Source organism: Triturus cristatus, chromosome 2_1, assembly GCF_964204655.1.
Source record: "Triturus cristatus chromosome 2_1, aTriCri1.1, whole genome shotgun sequence".
Classification (NCBI taxonomy): Eukaryota; Metazoa; Chordata; class Amphibia; order Caudata; family Salamandridae; genus Triturus; species Triturus cristatus.
Window position 1 is genome coordinate 414,286,347 of NC_140581.1, and position 14,711 is coordinate 414,301,057.

The following is a 14,711-nucleotide window of genomic DNA, read 5'->3' on the forward strand; positions in this document are numbered from 1 at the left end:
ACTGCCTATATCTTAGCAAACACAACTGTGTAAAGCCAACATTGAAAGCTCTGCAACGCCTCCCAGTGGTGACAAGAATCACATTCAAGTCCACTGTACCTTACGTCGGGTACATGGGACAAAGGGCGCAGCAACCTGCAAAGCCTGACCAATGTCCCAGGTCAGCCAGGTACTTTAATTCCGAAACAAACCTTCAAGAACAATACTTTAAAGGGCAAAATAAGGAAATGTGCACATTTGGAGTCTGAGTTAAATTCAGTTTAGAAACGTTCTATATTGTAGTTTGACGAGATGGACTGTCTCCTTTATTTATTGTGTTACGTATAGTGTGAACGGGGGCGGGGGCTGATCCTCTTCAGTGCATTTCTGGGGTGTGAACCACAGCATCCTTAAAAGTGAGGCTCCGGTACAGCGTTATTTTCACGCTGTGCTTGTGCTGAGAGAGGAGAAATATTATCTGGGCCACCAGAAATGGCTGTTTAAGGGCCACTGGTCAAATTAAGCTAACGGACTTGATGCGCCGCGGCTTGACTCTGCAATCGAAATTACAAAGCCTCGGGGCAACGAAAACAAATTCTTTTCATCATGCTATTAAAGTGAATTACGGGTCAGTCTGTGGCATCGTCTTTCACATTTGTTAGGTCTCGCCTAGCGTTGCAACGCATGCACTGCTCGCTCGGCGAGATTTATTGTCAAAGAGGACTTTGAGAAAAGAGCTTGATACCCCGCCACTTATTTCCATTGGCTGGCGTCACCGTTTATGGTAAATGGTGGCCTGCCAAAGGAAATTAGCTGTTTGGGTTGCCTCCCTTTCGCTTTTTGGGCTGGCCCACCCGGACTGGCTCGTCTGCTTTCCGTGTGTCGCAAATGAATTTCTTATCTTTACGAGGCGTCACGTATACTGCACACTCCGGGCTTCCTGCAACCCCGCTGTCTTCACGCCTAGAGCACGTGCCAATCGGCTCTGTCATTGGTTAGTGACTGGAAGGTAAGCACTCTCATTGGTGGACCATCTCCGAGCGGTCTATGCAGTGATGTGTGTTTTGTTTTCGTTGTCCACACACTTTCTCCTCCTCTCCGTGCCTTAGCTTCGCCTCCTCGGGTTTCTTGGTACAAGTAGGAGGTCCAACTCGCATGCTGAGGTCACGGTTGTTATTGCTGATGTTCAGCCTGGCTGGGGCAGGCACTGCGCACCGGGAGTTAAATTTTGTAATTAAATTGGAGGTGGAGGCCGGCTGCCCAATGGTTAGCGCCGCAGGCGGCGCCGGAATCATGGGGCTCGGCTGCCTTGCAACACCGCTGATCGCACCTGCTGCACGGCCGGGCCGCCCCGCACTGTGGGACAGAATAATTTTATGGGTGCTGGCGAATGCTTATTTCGGAGCCGGGAGCTTGGCCCGGCCGAGTGAGAGTGCTGCAGTCAGTGACGTCATATCACAGAGTTAAGTAACACCAAATGTGGGGGGTACAGGCAATCGGCAGAGTCGTGGCAACTTCTTTCTTCGCAGCTGTCTGGCCGCTCCCTGCAGGACGAATGGGCCCTGCTTTCCCTGGCCGTTATCTAACTGCACAACGCAAAGAGGCTGCTGGACACAGAAACATCAAGATAAAGATCAGCAGGACCAGCTGGGTGAGTCTCCTCCCTCTCCGTTTTCACTCCCAGAGTCACTGGCAGCATGTGTGCTAACCTAATTATATCCTCTTACTTCGTACATATGATTTTTATGAAAAAGCGTATCTGTTAGTACTATGATATGCACGTACGGTAACTTTGACTTGGTGGCCTCATGAGATGCAGTGACTCACTCAGTAACTTCGCTTTCTGCAATTTCGTTAAAATTGTAATAGAAATATTCGGTTTTCCTTCTGGCTCTGCTTATCTCCAAACACTCCCGACAGGAAGATATGTATTTTGGAAGTGGGGTGTGCAGGGGGGAATCGCTGCATACCTGAGGCAGTGAAACTGCACATCTCCTCTGGGTGCCACGTGCACCTTCTTTACCTCTTTCCCAGAGGAGATCTCCCCCTCTGATCCATCTCCCTAGTAGATCGCGCTCCTGCAGATTTCCTCGCAGGGCACATCACCCATGGAGATCTCTGTCGCAGGACACATCCCACCCTCTTTGTCTCGTCCACATTTCATACCGTGCAGACCTCTTGCCTGTTAATTTGTTTATTCCCAAGCAGGGATGCATGAACAGACATGCTGTATGCAGGGACACAGAGTCGACCATTGAGTGGGCTAAGTGTGTTTTTTTTACAATTATTATTATTATGAGGGATACACATGCCCGAGTATGCCCCTTATTGTAATTCATTGACACTCCTGCGAAAAATCTGGATAATTGTGTTGATCTTCACAGTGATGATGCCTTACCTAGGCGGGTTTGACATCATATGTATAGGATGCCTCAATACATTCCATGACAAACTGTCTAGAGAGCCCAAAAAACACGTGACCCCACTCCTGTGCATCCTCTTTCACAGTGCCTGCACTGAAAACCACATTCAGTCTAAACAAGCATTTGCAATGTAATAAGTCTCGCATTTGCAAGACTTTAAGCTATTGGCATTGTAAATGACAATGCCTTTTATTTATGTTTTAAAAACCTACACGTAAATAAAAGGCATTGCCATTTACAATGCCAATAGCTCAAACTCTCACAACTGCGAGACCTATTGCATTGCAAATGCCTGTTTTTAAAATCACTGTACGCGGGGCAGGAGCTTTGTGAGCGACCGGAGAGAGGGGATACTGTTCAAGCATTTTAGGGCTTGGATTTGCGTTGAAGCACAGAAGAGCCCTTTAGTGATCACTTCCCAAGCTATCTCCCCGAGTCAAATTGTTTGTTGAAACGATGCACTCAGCAGAAAACATGCCCAAGTGAACACAGTACTCCTAATAGCCTTCATTCTGCAGCCCCCAAATAGGTTGTAAACTCATACTATATCAACTCTTTGAGTCCAACTCTTTCCAATAAGTAATCGCCCCGCAGGACAATATTATTAATTTCTTTTGAATATCACTGCAAGGACAAGACCAGAAACAGTATGCAACATATTCAGGAAACTGTGAAACTGCCTGCCCACTGAAATGACTGCTGCTGAAAAGAAGCACTCGGTCTGAATACTTATTTAAGACTCTTCTATGCTGCTCTTACACCCACCCCCTCACAGTCCAGTCATGAGGTTGCGAAGAGCGTCACTTTGATTGCCCACATGGAAAGCGACAGTCAGGGCCAGACTGGGAACCAAAACCGGCCCTGGCAAAGTGCTTGGCAGCCCCCCTCCTCCACCCCCCCCCCCCCCCACCCCCGGGGATTGGGGGTGCCACCGAGCTCTTTGTCAGGGCCGGTTTAAGGCTGATTTTGTTACAGGGACGATTTTGCATGCTATGCTGCAAAAACAGCCCTGCAACAAAATCGGGGCCCAAAAACGGCCCCCACCCGAGCGGCGGCGGGGGATTGCCCGGTGCCGGCTATGTCCAGTCCGGCCCTGGCGACAGTTGCCTCTTTCAGCGTGAGCACCAGGTTGTACTCGGTGTGCGTTGCTTTAACATGGGGGTCCGTTGGAGCAGAAACCCACTTTTAAATGATTATGCAGCAGATGGTGGACTGAACGGCAAATAAACAGCCATGTGTCAGTAGAAAAGGCATTAGTGGCCAAGAGATCTCTACAAATTAAATATAAAAATTGTGATGCTTTGGAAATATGCATACAATAAAATTAAAATTAAACCACGCTTTCTGCATCTCTCCATTATGAGCAAAAGGTCATATAAAGCTGGTCCATGGCTTAAGTTGTTTTGTGTTTGTTGGTTATGGCTATCAACACACCACACATTTTTAACATAGATCTCTAGTAATTTAATCTTCCTAGGTTCATCCACTGCAAAGTACGTCTGCGAACACTTTGAGAGAACTATTTAGGATTCTGCTCAAGTGGACTTAAGACTCCTGCGAGTTTTTTGAGAGCCTTTTCTCGGACTGAAAATGTTTTTGCCTTAGTCTTTTAGGTTTTGTTAGTTTTTTCCTCTTGAGCATAGTCCCACTGTAGTCAAATGCAAAAATAGCTCTTCTTCTTCTCTAGTCAGCAATTATCGATAAACTGGACTGAGGTGGTCACCAGCATTCTCCCCTCCCCCGCTTTACGGATGCCTTTGAACTTCTTGGGTGCTTCTACTTCCTTCCTCTTAGATTCTGAGGTGACAGTGATGTCGTAGCATCTGAGATATTGTTCTATTCTTTTTAAAGTTCAGGAATTCAAAAGTGTATGTGTCGAACTTGAATCCTTAGCATGGTTCCCAGTCAGCTGTTGTGTAATTCAGGGATCATACCTACCAAATGCATCGAGCCCTTGCATCAGCTGTTCATATCTATACCAATGATACACAAGGAGTATGCAGGCTAATAAACAATTCCACATTAAATCTCTTCCATGTCAACAACGGATTTTATTCGATTCACATCTTGACTTTACTGACAGGGTCGGAGTAAAAATTAAACTGATTTTCTGCTAGTTTTATTCGTGAAGGAAAATTTAGTAAAAACAAAACATAATATTGTTTTTTGCGAGTAGAGTCTGTCTGCGTACATGTGTGTGGCACTCCGTGTTCTCACATAACAACGGAGCATGGAAAATTATAACTCGGACACATTAATCAGTGATACACGTACACTGAAATCAAAAAACAAGCCATGCAATCAGCTAGATAAGTAGTGGTTCGGTGGAAGGAGCACTCATTTATATTTGTCTCGTCTCGACAAGCTGCAGGGTTTTACTTTTCCAGGAAAAACGACAGAAAGGCAAAATAGGTTTTTTTTTTTATTAAACGGATTTTATTAGGCCTCGGTAAAAAGCCCGCTGGCAGACCCTCAGCCACGCAGAAGTCCCGTCCTACCCGTGGAAGAGAACTGCCTGCCATACCTGTCTGCCTGGCAGTCTTCAAAAACATCAGCGGCCAATCCTTAAGCGCAGAGGGTGCCCCGACATAGAGTGTCTGCCAGGCTGAGGAAAGGTCAGCCTAGCGGGAACTCTATGTTCAGGCCAGGCAGCCAGGTGCTGTACATGTGCTGAATGTTCAGGCGCTTCGCTGCCTGAACCGAACTTTGCAGGGATGGAGATGTCACAGCTCCTGTAGCGTGTGTGTATGTATGAATGTATGCGTATATGTGAGTGCTTGATGTGAGTGGGTGTGTGCACGCGTGAATGTATGGATGTGTGTGCCTGTGTGACTCCCACGCAGGCATTACTGGCTGCCACTACTCAAACAGAATAGGCCAACATGCGGAAGCCCACTCAAAAAGTAAATTGTACCTGATATGCGTGAAGTTTCTTCCTGGACTTGAAGCATATGTTTTGATTCCTTTTTTGCATGGTACTCCAGACAAGAACCATTAGAAGACGAATGCCCCACTCTAAATTGGGTGTTATTTAGAGGCCCTGTGGCTCCTGGCTTAAGGGTTTCCAACTGAAGAGACAGATAAGGCTCTGCTGTCAGAAACATGGTATTTCTCCCATCACTAAATGGCCGCGCGGGGGGGGGGGGGGGTGGGAGACCCTGCGTGTTTTGCGTGGTGAGATTCCTGTCAGTGTGTGGCGGTGCTTTTACTCCGTTAAACCCACAATGAGGGCCTTCGTTGTTTGTGAATTTTCACCTTTATTTGTTAGTAATTATTTATTTTGCTTTAAAATCAATCTATACACTTCAGGCTTCTATTATTGCGCTCCAGGCATGGATTAGGCACTAAATGAGTTATGTAACTGTTTCCCTGAAAGAAATGTGTCTGAGTTGGGTTTCAACTGCTGCTCACTCATTGTTTAAAGAATCTATAAGATTATATGCAGGACTGGTTGCAAAAGACCTGTTGTGGGCTTATTATCACAAATTTACAGGGGGATTAGAGCCCATCCATTGGTTGGCTTTATCCTCAGTCATTTGCTTGCTTCTTATGTGATGGCTATCCTCTGTCTTGCGTTGAATACCCCAACCTCCACCATCCCCCTCCAACATAGCCTCTTTATCATCTTCTTTGCTGGCTGGCTTGTGTCCTTCCACTGCTCAATTCTAGGCAACTGCGAGTTTTCCCTTAGGTTTAAGGACTCTGTCAGAGTGCTTATGTTTTCCTGCTCTTTCCCCCTTGTGTTTTGCACCCTGTGCTCTGTGTTTGTTTTCTCTCTCTCTCGTGAGTCCTTGCTCTCACTTTCCTGTGTACGTATCCTCCTGCGCCTTCTGTTATTTTCCTTGTATGCTTCCCTGCCCCTGTGTTGCTGTCTCCCTCATTCCCCTGCCAACTCCCAATTGCTTTCCAAAACCCACTCCTCCATTGCCTCCGATCACTCCCATTTATGTAAGGTCTCGCCTGAGCCAGTGCGCATGCATTGCTCTGCGAGGCTTCTAGTAAGGGCTCTAAACTAAGAGCACACGTCGTGCGTGTGCTTTTTTTTTTTTTTTGCTTTCTCGCTATTGGCCTTTGCGTGCGTCTTTCTAAGAAAGACAGCACGCAATTGGCCAAAGGCCGGTGCATGTCCCACCTTCTCTCTCCACTGGCCTAGGAAGCTCGGGAGCGAGCAGCGGCCCCACACTGTGCCTGCTGCATTCCTTAAATTCTTTGTAGTGCGCATGCTCGCACCACTTACAGGCTTTTTTTTCTTTTCTTGCAGCTCTTCCTTGTTTTTACCGTTTCGTTCCGTGTTCAGTTTTCCCGCGGTTGCAGGTGTTTTAGGACTGTTAACAGACTATCTTGACGTAAGCAGCCTGTTGGACACTTCTCAACATGGTTTTCGTCCATGTCACTCGACTGAATCTGCTTTAATTATGGCAGCTGAAGAGATTCTCAAGGTGGTGGATGGTGGTGGGAAGGCGGTCCTTGTCCTCCTTGACCTATCAGCCACATTTGACACCGTTAATCACACTGTTCTGGTGCAGCGGCTGAGGGACAATGCAGCTGAAGAGATTCGCAAAGGTGGTGGATGGTGGTGGGAAGGCGGTCCTCGTGCTCCTTGACCTATCAGCCGCATTTGACACAGTTAATCACACTGTTCTGGTGCAGCGGCTGATGGACATAGGGGTGGGGGGTGCCGCCTTGTCTTTACTAGCCTCCTTCTTGGAGAATAGGGAGCAGACGCTGTTTTGGGACGGTATGAAATCAGATAGTTTTCACCTTCCCTGCGGAGTTCCACAGGGGTCAGCCCTATCTCCTACCCTGTTTAATTTATACATCACCCCGCTGGCTGACCTCGTTAGGAGACATGGCTTTGCTTTGGTCTCGTACGCCAATGACTCTCAACTTGTCATCTCCATCACCAATCAGCCAGAGACCACAGCACTTAGATTTCATTCCTGTCTCACAGAGATTATGTCTTGGATGGGTCAGAACTATCTGAAAATAAACACAGACAAGACAGAGGTGATGGAGTTTGGGCCAGGTCTGCCCCTGTGGAACCGATCGTGGTGGCCGACTGAGGCCGGAGAATGTCCATCCCCAGTGGAGAAGGTTAGAAACCTGGGTATTCTTTTCGATAATAAACTGAACTTTGGTGCACAGGTTAATAGCCTTACGTCCTAATGTTTTTTTCTTTTAAACATTTTGAGGAAGATCTTTCCTTTTATACCTCAGGAGCTACAAAAACAGTGATGTTGGCTGTTTTCCTCTCAAAGTTGGATTATTCCAATGCTCTGATTCTGGGAATTGACAAATTTCAACTGCAAAAACTACAGTCTTTACAAAATGCTGCAGCCGGGCTTTTATTGGGCTTACATAGAGGACAGCCAACCTCAGCTGGAATTAGATCCCTTCATTGGCTGCCCATTAAACAGCATATAGAGTTTAAATCTCTAACACTTGTGCATAAGGTAATTTATGGAGGTGCTACCGATGATCTTCAAAAACGTTTTGTACCATATGTTCCGTCACGTACCCTTAGATCGGCTACTCAAGGTCTTATCAAAGTGACAAAGATAAGACGAGAAAGTTGGGGAGGCTGAGCAATTACACAGTGTGCGGCCAAACTTTGGAATAAGCTGCCTCTAGCTATGAGGCTTCAATCCAACCTTCAGCTTTTTAGGAAGAGCTTGAAAACCCAGCTTTTTGCAGCTACATAGGCCGTGCTACATCGTGCTTCCCTGTCACCACACTCACAGCGCCAAGACGCCTCGGCATTCGAGCGCTATACAAACATTTAAACATAAACATAAACTGTTTGTTACATCCTTGATTAACTGTTTTCGCTTCTCAAGATATTTCCACCCCTTTGCGTTAGAGTGGGTTTTTTAAAATGAAGAGACAATTTCCGTCTTTTAATTCCTATTGTAACGCACCGTGAAGCGCTGGGTCTTGCCTTATGTAAGCCCTATCCATAGAGGTGACAAGTCTAGCTCATGTTGTAAGATTTAACCCTGAAAGCCAATTAGATCCATGCCTCTTACAGCTCCTGTGCTGTGTAGAGCTTAGTGGTGTATGCGTGATTGGGGTAGAGGGTCGCACCACTGGCCACGTGATGCGGTTCCACCCCAGAAAAGAGCTGACCTCGCCCACCAGGGGTCTGTACCTCACAAAGGTCCTGTCCTGCAGCTCTGTTTGGAGAGATTTCTCTCCAAGAAAGCGAGCCGATCCCGCCGGAACCCAACCCTACATCACCAAGATTCTGGTCTATCCCTCCATGTGGGTGTGTCGCCCCGGGGAATCCGTTGTCCCCCTTATGCATTAACCTACTTCGGCATCCAGTCCTTTATGCTCAGGGTTTCATCGCTGGTCCTCTAAGCACCACACTTCTCCCGTGTGTAGTAGCCCTTTGCAGAGGTGACATGCCACAAAGTCAGGCGGAAGCCCCAGAATCTGCACCACGGCCAGTGGTGAAACACGAACACGCTGTACTGGGCGTGGCTATCAGCGGACACACCCTCGCTGGTTCGCAACCTCAGAAATGAACCTTCTGAAAGGGATCCTAGCTCCCAATGATATCTTGCTGTGTGATCCTTGGCATATATGGCTGTTGTATTGGGTATTGTCCTGTAAATGGATACCTTTATCACCTGGTTTGAATCGAGTAGCCTGCGATAGCAGCCCACTACCTTGCTTCCTCGGAGGTTGTAGGGTTTATACGCAGAACACTTATACCAGACTGAAAGTGGGAGGGGCTACATTGTCTCCCATATGGACGATTTATAATCCTAAATATTACCGCTTGTGTAACCCACACATCACGTGCATGAACTGGCTATTCTTTTGCCACCAGGTCTATCCGTCCTTCCAGAACCGACCACCCAGTTGATTTAACCCCCACGCCTCTATGCCACCCCCCTTTCTACCTTTTAAGATTGCTTCCAGCCCATCCCCACTGCCCAGGGCCTTAAAACCCAACAAGCTGAGCATTCCTAATTCCTAGCCCCCCCCCCCCCCCCCCCCCCCACACAAAAGAATTCAACGGAGGCGGAGCCCCAGGCTTGGAGAGTCCAGCAGTGGGGCCGGAAGAATGGGGCTGGGTGGAGGAGGACGTTTGTGCCAGCAGCGAGCACCAGGCAGTGTCACGTATTTTGTTAGAAAGGGTATCTTTATAAAATATTTTTTCTCCCACCTTGTTAAGGTTACGAAATACTAATTAAATAGCCGAAGTACTTTTACCGTTTTAGCCAGGCTTACCTTTGAATGGGATTTTGGACAGCTGTTGAACAGGTTTTCGCACTTTTCAGACCGCTCTAATTTTGGCAGATGGGGACTTTAAATTGCGCCTAAAAAGAACGACCCTGCAGCAGGTGCCCCCCCCCCCCCCCGGCTTCTAGTGTAGTAACAACCCATTGAATGAAAGGTCTATGGTCCGTCATTTGACAGTTCTGGATTTAAAGGATCGCTTTTAAAAACCTGCGTTAACCTGGCTGGTATTTTATTTGCCCTTCAGTATCTGTTACGCCCCCGCATGCTTCATCTGATTTTTGCAGCGCCCGATGCCCACCGGTGGTCCTTGTTTATAGATATCGTAATAGGTGCGTTGAGGTCAAATGAGGTCGTTGAGAGTCAGAGCACATGCTTTCCTTTAACGCGCCGTCTCACGGTTTGTTCGTGTGCTGATCCTTACATGTGGAAAATGCTGCTCAAGTGCGAATGTTAACACCTAGTGGCTGCTTCTCAACACCATAGGCGCTATAGAGGCCTTCCAGCCAGGAGCAGTCTTACTTGTATCCGAGACCCTTCGAAGTTAAAACACCTTTGAACACCCTCAAATAAAGAAAATGACAAATAAGGGTGTTTTGTAAAGGTGGTTCAAGAAGCATGTAACATAGCCAAAATAACAGAATTGACCTTACAGGAAAAGAAGCTGCTAACATTAATAAAACTCTTGTGAACTTGTGCATTACAAAATAGGAATATAAAGGAGAGGCTGGATAGATAGGACTTTCTGACCGTACATTATATTTCAGAAGATCCTCATGCTCTACCTTTGTAGCTATTGACATAACTTGGCACTGGTGTGGATTACACAATTTGATCACCTTAATCCTCTGATGAAGGAACCTCAGGCCTCATGTACTAAGAATGTGTTTGGGAAAAAGTGGTTGCAATTCGTGCACTGTTTTTAACTAAATGCATTAGCCTTTTATGAAGCAACTTACGTATTTATAGGTTGGTTAATAAAATACCGAATTGTAGTGAGTTACAATTTGACTTACCTCATGAATATTAAGGAAGTAGGCTGCCAATTGCAGCTCACGATGATTTGCAGTCATCATAGCGATGGTGGCCTGTTGGGGGTCAACCGACTACCAAACATGAGATTGGTTTTAAAAGAAAGCAATCTTTTGTTTTTTTAAACGCAGCCTGTTTTGATTGGAGAAAAATGGTACGTGTTTTAAAAAAAATTATAAACTTTTTTAAGAACTGGCAGTTGTCTGTGGGATGTTTCTATCAACATTCACAAAGGGGAGCAGTTTCTTTGGCACCCCTTTCCGTTTTCAATTGGGTTACCATTACCTTTGTGTAGTTGGTAAAATATGAATAATTCATAATTGGATTTTGGCCGCAAAGATCAAATACATACCATAAGGAATCTGTATTTAGAAGGGAAGCCCTAAACATGCACTTCCAAATACCGATTCAGTACGGGTTCCTAACCCATTAAACGATTCAGAAAAACTTTTCCAAAGCGTTAACTGAGCTCTGAAAAAAGCGTTTTAGCCTTTAGAATCTGAGGGTTTGCGAACACTAAAATCCTTTCTACATGAGACCCCCTGCAGTCATGGAATGTATGGGGGGGTCAGCGTTGAAACATGCATTCGTAATACATGGATGTATAATTATTAATTTCCTTCACCACATATAAATAAATCCTGAACAAAGATTAAATTAAATCAAATCTTTTGACTTCTACTTGATTCAAATTTATTCTAAACAATTTAGCCCATTAGGCAACAAAGCCTTGCACCAGGCTTCACACCATAAACAGTTAGAAGTCTAATTTGGCACATCACTTGTAATGCAGCAACATCTCTTCTACAATTCCCTTAATTAGGCTGTGCCCTATTAAGTACTGCCTTCACATTTAAAAGTGCTTAAAGTGTACAGAAAAGAGGTGCTCCACACATTATTACAACATTGAAATGTTGGGAGTTCCGATGAAAACAATGGAGTGCTCTGAGCTTCTAGTGGCAGGTAGAAGCCCAGAGCTGCAACATCCTAATGTTATTGTTCACATCTGTTACTGTGAACAAAGGTCTTATGGAGCCTGTGGGGATATCAATCCCCTCGAGCTCCTTGAGCCCTTAGTTTTACAAATTAGAACATTCTGCCCTATGGTGGCAGAATGTTCTAATAGCCTTATAGCGCTCGGTAGCTGGTCTATAGCGGCCATTAAAGTCCCGCCCCCTTGTTAAAGGCCCTTTCCTTCGGCTCGGGCCTTTAATGCTGGAGCGGGACTTAAATGGCGAGTATAGCCCACTATGGCGGGCTTTAAGGCTATATTAAGCAGGAGGTTGTCGTAATGTCTTTACTGCGAGGAAAGTATTTCATCTGACAGGTTGATTTGATACTCTTAGTTCATTAGATCCTTTTCCGCTCCTTATTTTTTGAGACACGTGCAGAATGGCAAATTATTCTTCTGGAAAGACTTAAAGCACATTTTGCCGGCATTTTCCAGCTCTGATGAAGTCGCGGGGAACACCCCAAGCGACGAATCAAGTGTTGGCTGGTTGGGCAAAAGAGGAAGTAAATTAAAGACCAAGAATGAATATAAACAATGTGTCATAATATTTGACTTGTTGATCAAGTTGAGTGTGTGCTCGGGCAGTATGTTATTGTTACGAAGAGATCACTTGTGGTCTCAATTAAGGGGACTGGGTGATCCCCCTTCCCTTGGAGCTCTACGATTTAGATAGATATACTCACACCCACATGTGTGAGCACCAGGTTTACCTGGTAGATCATCACCCTGCAAGGCTGAACTATTAGGATTTTATCTGCCCAGGTAATAGGGATGCAATCTAAAAAGGATAGCCATTCCGAGGAGCACAACACAGCATCCGGTTTGTGCCCAGCTTGATGGGTGGGGCCCGTGTCCAGCATGTCCAAACTCAAAGTTCAGAACCTCTTCATCAGTGACATAGTTGAGGTGCATATTAAAGTCACTAAGTAGTTAGCACCTGTTATTTCTCAAATGCCAAGAGGAGGCTAGTGCAAAAAAAGCCGGAACAAAATGTGGGTAAGGGCTGGGAGGTTAATAAACTAGGCAGACTTTCAGCGCGCAATAAGGAATAATTCTGATAGAAAAAGCTAGTACTACTGCCCTGAAAGGGGGGGGGCAGCCAGTGTCAGAGGGAGTGATGGACATATTCTCTTTTTACATGGCAGTAACTCCACCGCCCTTCCTGTTCTGCCTATTGAGATGTTTGATCTTATATCCTCACATAACAGTGGGATAGATGGAGTTACTTCAAAGGACTCCCTCCATAGTAACTAATCAAATATCACAAAGAAGTGTGATAGCTGAGGATATAAGGCCCATTTGGTCTATAACATGAGTATTCTGAATCGGGTTCCAAAGAAACTACTACCTAGAGATGCCAATTATATTGGAAGAGGAGGCCTCAAGCACTCTTTGTGGCATGCTTTATCATTGGCGACCTTCTCCCACCCTGGTAAGATAATACTACCAGGGCGAACTCAACCTCAATTAAGATGGAGCTCTTAGACAAAACTAACTAGACAAGAAGGGATCTAGATAAACTAAAAAATACCTATAGGTAAAACCAGGATATAATACCTTTATAAATGGATACCTCCGGTATACCTAAAAACAATAAGAGGATCGGATAGGGACACAATAGCACCACCATCCGTCATAAGCCAACATGTTTCTGCCCTTATGTTTGCCAATACTGGTAAGGGGCATTCTTCAGTACCAGTGGGGACTCCTATTGCTATAACTCATGCTAAGCCAGTGGGTCTGAAGAAAATAGGTATCAGCGTGCGTCCTACCTTGACACCCCAGGATACACGACCCTAACATTTAGGTGTTTCATATGGGGTTAGTGCCACCATACCCGGACTGTCTTGGACATTCAGCCTTCAGGGAATCCTTGACCTCCTTATGTATGGGTTTCCTGATCCTACTGACCCCGTACTGGGTTTCCTTTGCAGCCGGAGGCTGCTTCACAGAGCACGGGTGATTGATATCATCTAACATGCCCGTCCCCTCCTTTAACCCCGCTACTACCTCTGTAGGGTGTCTTAGAGCCTGGGACGCTTAGGACCTCCCTCCGGTGCCCTAGTCTTCTCACGACCTCGCCATGCACAGTATTGTGATCAATCATGTAATTTCAGATGTCACTTTGGTGTTCTCAACGATGTCATAGAACATGTCACGGGTCATGTAATTTGCGAAGTAATGAGCAGTGCATGGTGAGGGCACGATTTATAGTTACTGCAGTAAATATAGCTGGTGAATTCTACCCACCTCTAAACGTTTTTTTTAACAACACAAAAAATTATGTTATTTAAAAAATACCTCCATGATCAAGTACCACATTGTAAAGGATCTGTGGTCTAGGTCAAAACCTACACTATGTCCTTATCTGTGTGCTACTTACCTGCGTGCTACTTACCTGCATGGGAAAGACTGCATGATAAAGGTCATGCCTTGAAAGGCAGAGTTGTAAAGACTGCACACCTTTTAAAGAGAATGCAAGATCTGCATGGAAGGTTGGTACCAAATTGGGGAGACTGTTGGTAGCGTTCTGGATATATATCAAAAGGAGCTAGAACATGATTTTAAAGGAACTCACTCATCTAGTAAATGGCTTTGGTTATTGTCCATACAAGTACCACATTGCTACTTGAGCATAAGGCCCATGTTGCTTGGCTGGTTAAGAGGTGTGATACCTGGACTTCTGTTTGTATACCACTGGCTCTGTCCAAGAGAGTGACAACATCAAAAAAACGCTTCATTGCCTGATTCGAGCTGAAGTTCCCTGTCCCTAAATGACAGAAATATGAAGCGATTCAGGGAAATTGATTAGTACTTAATCGGCTATCAATTAGGTGTTTAACACCTGTTATACGAAACACTATGCTGGAGTGACAGGTCGGATGTGCCCATATTATCTCTGTTCCTGAAAAAAGCCTGTATCACTGGGCTCTTCCAAGAGCAACGTGAGATATTACTTGTACCAATTACAATGGAGGAAATAAAAGTTGCTGGTCAGATGATGAGCGGGGTACGAA

General features: G+C 45.6%; 1 protein-coding gene across 1 annotated transcript in view; it reads left to right on the top strand.

Moving 5' to 3' along the window:
* The window catches only part of CWC27 (CWC27 spliceosome associated cyclophilin), an 873,807-nt gene that overhangs the window by 657,067 nt on the left and 202,029 nt on the right, over window positions 1-14,711 (top strand). The window lies entirely within an intron of this gene.